The 6,000-nt window shown below is 33.8% G+C and overlaps 1 long non-coding RNA gene across 1 annotated transcript; it reads left to right on the plus strand.

The window, feature by feature from the left end:
- The first annotated feature begins 2,750 nt into the window (after positions 1-2,750).
- LOC133834043 (uncharacterized) lies at positions 2,751-3,106 on the plus strand. The gene is made up of 3 exons (XR_009893285.1): positions 2,751-2,851; positions 2,928-3,002; positions 3,094-3,106. It is a non-coding gene; the product is annotated as an uncharacterized LOC133834043 (long non-coding RNA).
- Positions 3,107-6,000: the final 2,894 nt, after the last annotated feature.

The following is a 6,000-nucleotide window of genomic DNA, read 5'->3' on the forward strand; positions in this document are numbered from 1 at the left end:
TATCAGCAGCAGAGTGCTTTGAGCTTGACCGATTGAACTTGGCAGTAGCGCATCGGTATGTGTTGTTTAACTCAGATATTGTAGAACCATTTCTCAATGTCCATATGGATGAGCTGAAAGAAAGACACTCAAATCTGAATAACAATCAAACTTTGTTGTGGAATCGACATTCTGAAGGGTTCCCGTTATGGTTTTATGAAAAGGTTGTATTCTATTGCCAAGATAAAAGTTTACGTTTTCTTTTAGTGTACAAATTTCTTACAAGTATATTTTTATTTTCAGATTTCTAACATGAACAAAGTAGATGATATGTTAGCTCAATTGGCTGAAGGTCCAAGTCGTGGTGTCACTTCCTACAAAGGGTACATGATTAATGGAATTCGATTCCATAAAAAAGGAGCTGAAAAAACAACTCAAAACAGCGGTGTATACTTGGAAGCACATGACAGTGGGCAATTGAATGATAAAGAAGAGTATTTTGGTGTTATCAAGGATATAATTATGCTTGATTATCGTACTTTTAAGGTGCCATTGTTTTGGTGCGATTGGGCAAATATTCGAATGGGTGTTAAGAAGTCAGAGTTCTATACGCTTGTAAATTTTAATATAGGACAAGCTCAATCCATTAGGGATCCATTTGTATTAGCTTCACAAGTGAAAAAAGCTTTTTATGCAAGGGTGAATGAGTCAAGTAATTGGTATATAGCTTTAAAAGATTCAAATAGAGGGTGTTTTGGACTTGAATCCAATGAAGAAAATTGAGTTTCCTGTTGTCTCTTATGTACTTTGAATGAAACAAATCTCCTTACACTTTTTGTATGTAATTTTCGTGTATTATTACTCTTTTGTTGAATGAAACAAATGTGGTTTTATTACTCTCTACGGTGAACTTTATGATTTTATTTTAATTTGAATAAAATAATTCTGGTTTTATGGTTTTGGTGTATGTTTATTACTCTTTGGTGATCCATATTTCTGATTTGTATACTATGTTATCTTTCATTTTATATTGCAGGAATTTGAACTTGAAAAATGAGTACATTACGAAGATCTCCAAAAAAACACCTTCGTCCAGGTCCTTTATGCAATCTTGTAGCCAAAAAGCGAAAAGCATCATTGAAGATTCAAGCTGATTGTGACGATATGTTGTTTGGAAGCCCTGTTTTAAAGAAAAAGACTGCTCTTCGTAGGTTTTCTGCACCTGTTAGAGTTGTAATTGATTCACCACCTGCTCTTAGTACTAGAGCAGCAACTCGTCGTATGGTCTATGATACAGAGTTAGATCCAAATGATGATGTGGAAGACATGGAGATGTCACTTGGAAGTTCAAAAACTAAACGATCTCTTAATTATGAAGTAGATAAGGTAGTTGATAGTGTTTGTGAAAAAGGAGAAAGGGAGGAACATGAAGAGTCAGCTGATGAGGAAAGGGTTGGTGTAGAATTTGAAGGGGCTGTTGCACAATGTGAAGAAGTGTCTGATGCAGAATGTGAAGATGTTGCTGAGATAGAACTTGAACAACCTCTTAGAAAATCTGTTAGATTACAAAAAACAACTGATGAGGCAAATCAAACTGAGTTTGAAGAAATACCTCAAGATGTAGATGCGAATGTAATGAACTTAGCCAAGAAGAGAAGGGGGAAAACTCTATTGGCAAATCTTACCAAGAGGAACAATGACTTAAGGATAATAAATTGGAATGAAAAAGGGCAACCAGTTGGTACTAACTCAGTGCAATTTTCTTCTTTTGTGGGCGCTCTTGTGCGAGAGGTTGTTCCTTACACTATTTCAGATTGGAGGAAAGTTTCACCAATGATGAGAGATGTTCTTTGGGCATCTATTCAGGTAGAATTACAAGCTTTATGAGTGTATTTTTTTATATATATTTAGCTCTACACTTAAACATATAATATGTTATTCTTTATTCTATTGTAGGCACAATATGACTTACATGATGATTGGCAAAAAAAGATGTGCTTTGAAATGATGGAAGAACTATGGAGAGCTGGGAAATCTAGACTTGTAAAAGATATTATTAATGCAAAAAATGAGAATGAACGACTAGCCTTAAAGCCGGATTGCATAAAAAGTGATGTAGAATGGAGAGCATTTGTTGCCAAAAAAATTAGTAAAGATCATTTGGTAAGAAATATAATGTAAGAAGTGATGTTGCTGTCTCTTTTATCTCTGTTGGTGTTAAATTAAATATAGTTATGTCTCTTTTACTTATTTATTAAACAGGATATAAGGGCCAAATGCCAAGAGAGAAGAAAGAAAGCTGTTCCACACACTTTAAGTCGAAGAGGATATGCTCGAACAATTGATGATATGGTAATAATTAAGTTTTATACTGTTTGTATTTTTGCTTCTATTATTGTAGTCTCTATTTTATAATCTCTATTGATGTATTGTGTAGAAGAAAGAAAATGAGGATGGTAAAATATCTAGAGTCGATGCTTTTTGGAGAGCCCATACCAAGAAGAATGGTGAACCTGTAAACCTAACGACATCTGATATTTTTGTGAGTATTAGTCATTTAATTTTTGTGAATTTTTACTTATTTTCCATAATGCATACATTAGTTATACTAATTTATATGCAGGGTTCATTGAATGAGATTCTCGTTGAAGACCCAAAATCTGGAACTACAGACAACGCTGATGAGGATGCCTTGACAAAATTGTTTGGTAACCAAAAATCTGGTCGTTTAATCGGACAAGGAAGAGGTGTGACAAGGTCAAAGCTAACTGTTGTTAATATGTGTAATAGCAAGATCTCCAAGTTAGAAGAAGAGCAACATAATATGAAGCTCAAAATGACTGAAATGATGAATCTACTTAAAGAACACTTGGTGGTATTTCTATCTTGCACTTATAAATCTTAGTTTTCTTTTCTTCCAATAAAACTTATCTTGGTTTTATATTTAGGTTGGTGGTAAAGTGACACCAAGCGAAGGACAGTCTCGCAATGTACCGCAGTCAAACAATGTTCAGTCCCCTAAGGTAAATTATAAAAGTTGTTATTGCTTTAAATTTTCATTTTAGAAGAACAATTACAGAAACTAATATATTGTCTTTAAAATAAATTTGGTAGAGTGTTGCACTAGAAAAAAGACATAACTTTACAGAAGAGAAGAATGCTTGCTACTTGCTTGACTGGGCAGATGCAATTGTTGCTGAAGGTCGTTGGGATTCTAGTGATCCAAATATAACTGTACATGGAAAGCCTCTTGGACCAGACTTTATGCGAGTATGGGTTGATGTTGCTATTGTACCAGAGTCTTACTTATTTCGTCCTAATCATGCGATGCTTACAATACAAGAAGCAGTTGGTTCCACAGTTGCATGGCCTTCTAAAAAAGTTGTTCCAAGAGGTACATTTTTATACTAAAAAAATAACTAATGTCTTATAATTTAGTGTTTTGTTTCTTTGTTTGCTTTAGTGTAGTTTTGAATCTATTATTTTGTATGTGGTGTCCTTTCTTGGATATAATTTCCATAGCATTTTTTTAGAAGTAATTTGTGATGCTAGATAATAACAATAAAATATTTCTTTGTTTATTTTGCAGATATGACAAGCGAAGTATAAAAGGATACTTAAGACTCCTTGAAAGTAGTAACTTTTAGATTGTTTGAATACTTAAAGAATATTTTGTTGTTAATGACAGTGTTGCATGTTTTAAACTAAATTGTGGATTGTCAATTCAATGTAGAATGTTCTTACTTTTTGTTATTTGAAAATCAAGTTCATTTGATGATGCTAGTATATATTAGAAAGTTAATTTTAATTATATAAAAAAAATTAAAATATAATAGAATAAATTAGTGTAATATATAATGAGAATTTAAATATATCTAAATATAACAATAATAGGAAAATTGAGTTATAATATATATTACAATAACACTTTTTATGCAAAGAATTATGTTATGGAAACTTTATTATATAACACAAATAATGTGTTATACTAAAGTGTAGTATAACACAAAAAATGTGTTATACTAAAGTGTAGTATAACACAGAAAAAGTGTTATAGTAAAGTGTAGTATAACACAAAAAAAGTGTTATACTAAAGTGTAGTATAACACAAACAAAGTGTTATAGTAAAGTGTAATATAACACAAAAAAAGTGTTATACTAAAGTGTAGTATAACACAAAAAAAGTGTTATAGTAAAGTGTAATATAACATAAAAAAAATGTTATACTAAAGTGTAGTATAATACAAAAAAAGTGTTATAGTATCGATTATAAATAACATAATTCAACACTTATCTATATATTAAAATAACACAGAAATTGTGTTATCGTTGACAGTACAATAACACATCTGTATAACACTGATAAAGTGTTATGGTAAGTACCCTGACCTACGATAACACAGTATTTCTTAACACATCAGAAAGTGTTATCGTAGGTTTTGATAACACATTTTTGGAGTTATTAAAAGCATTTTTTCTTGTAGTGTTGGTAAGCTTAAAATCCCCAACCCAAGTGTTTACACTCTCAAGAATAACCTAGCAGCTTGCAGCCTCTGAACTTAGCTTGATGAATGAATAAATGGCTGGGTACTAGGTCCTATTTATAGATTTCAAGAATGAAAAGATCTTCATTTAACTTGAATAAAATAATGGCCTTTTAAGTGAAAAATATTTGAATTATCGTTCAGCAGAGGCTGAAGACTTGGTCAGAAAGACTTATCAAGAGGTTAAAGATTAAAATGAGAACGTTTTCAAAAACATTCAAAATTATAGCAAGGGAGCCGATATATCGCCCCTAGTAGGCGATATATCGCCTGGGCCAGTATGCCCGAGGCTCGTCGAGGTGATCGTGCGAAGTTACGTGTTTTTCGTATCCCCGTACTGCGATATATCGCCCCCTATAGCTGCGATATATCGGCATATGCTGAATATTTAAACACGAAATTGCACATTTTCAACCTAATTTGAATTGAGTAAACAGCCTTGACTAAGTCCCCTAATGATTTCAAAGCTGCTGACAGACCCTAGGATATTCATATATTGATCTTAATAAACTTATTCCTCAAAAATACTTAATTATCATTAAACATACACATGAAAAGTGTTATTATCTTATTGGGTCTATCTAAACCTTATAATATAATAAATACCATCACCAATATCAGTCATATTAATCAAAACTTAGGTTAAAAATTAATATTCCTAAACTATAGGTTAAACTTAGAAAATCTACAAGTGTTACTACGAGTGTCCAATTAAATCCCAGTCTAAACCAAAATTCACAGTCATAAAAATACTACTACTATTACTATTATTACTACTATCTAACTAGCTAAGTAAAGTTCTTGGACTCTACAGCGAATCTCAAGGCACATCTCAGTGAATTCATTCTTCTCAGCGGGATATGCCAGGTCAGCGGGACTCATTGTAACACCCTTTGTACCGAGATACCAGTCGGGTTCCCCATACCGAGGGCTCTCATCGCCATGCTACTCATCCTCAGGAGCATTATATTCACAGGTTCTGGCCTAAGGTGGTTCATCATCCCAAGAGTAAGACAGTCTCGCCAGTTGCGCAGCAGAAGTAGAGACGAAAAAAGGAATACTATTCATCAGATTCTGGGGCCACCTTGGCCAGTGGGATCATATGGAAACCGGTTGAGAAGCCTCGCCCTGCTTATTATGAGGCTATGGGGTTCAAGGGGGCTGCCTCTGACATGACTGAAGAAAAGGTAAAGAACTTAAGGAAGACCTTTAACCTCTCTGGCGTATCTATTACTATCCCTAGTCTAGATGATAGAGCTGAGGACCCCACTCTGGGTATGTGCCCTTGGACACGTTCTGCCATCAAGTCTGGCGTCCTACTTCCTCTTCATCCATACTTCCATAGCGTTGCAAACTATTTTGGTATTAGTCCTTCTCAACTGGCTCCTAATGCGATCTTGGTCTTATCTGTGTTGTATGTTATCTATCACCGCAAAAAAATGGGTTGCTCCAGTGCCTCACGAGATCCACTACTTGT

This window comes from Humulus lupulus, chromosome 5 (genome assembly GCF_963169125.1).
Source record: "Humulus lupulus chromosome 5, drHumLupu1.1, whole genome shotgun sequence".
NCBI classification, from domain to species: Eukaryota; Viridiplantae; Streptophyta; class Magnoliopsida; order Rosales; family Cannabaceae; genus Humulus; species Humulus lupulus.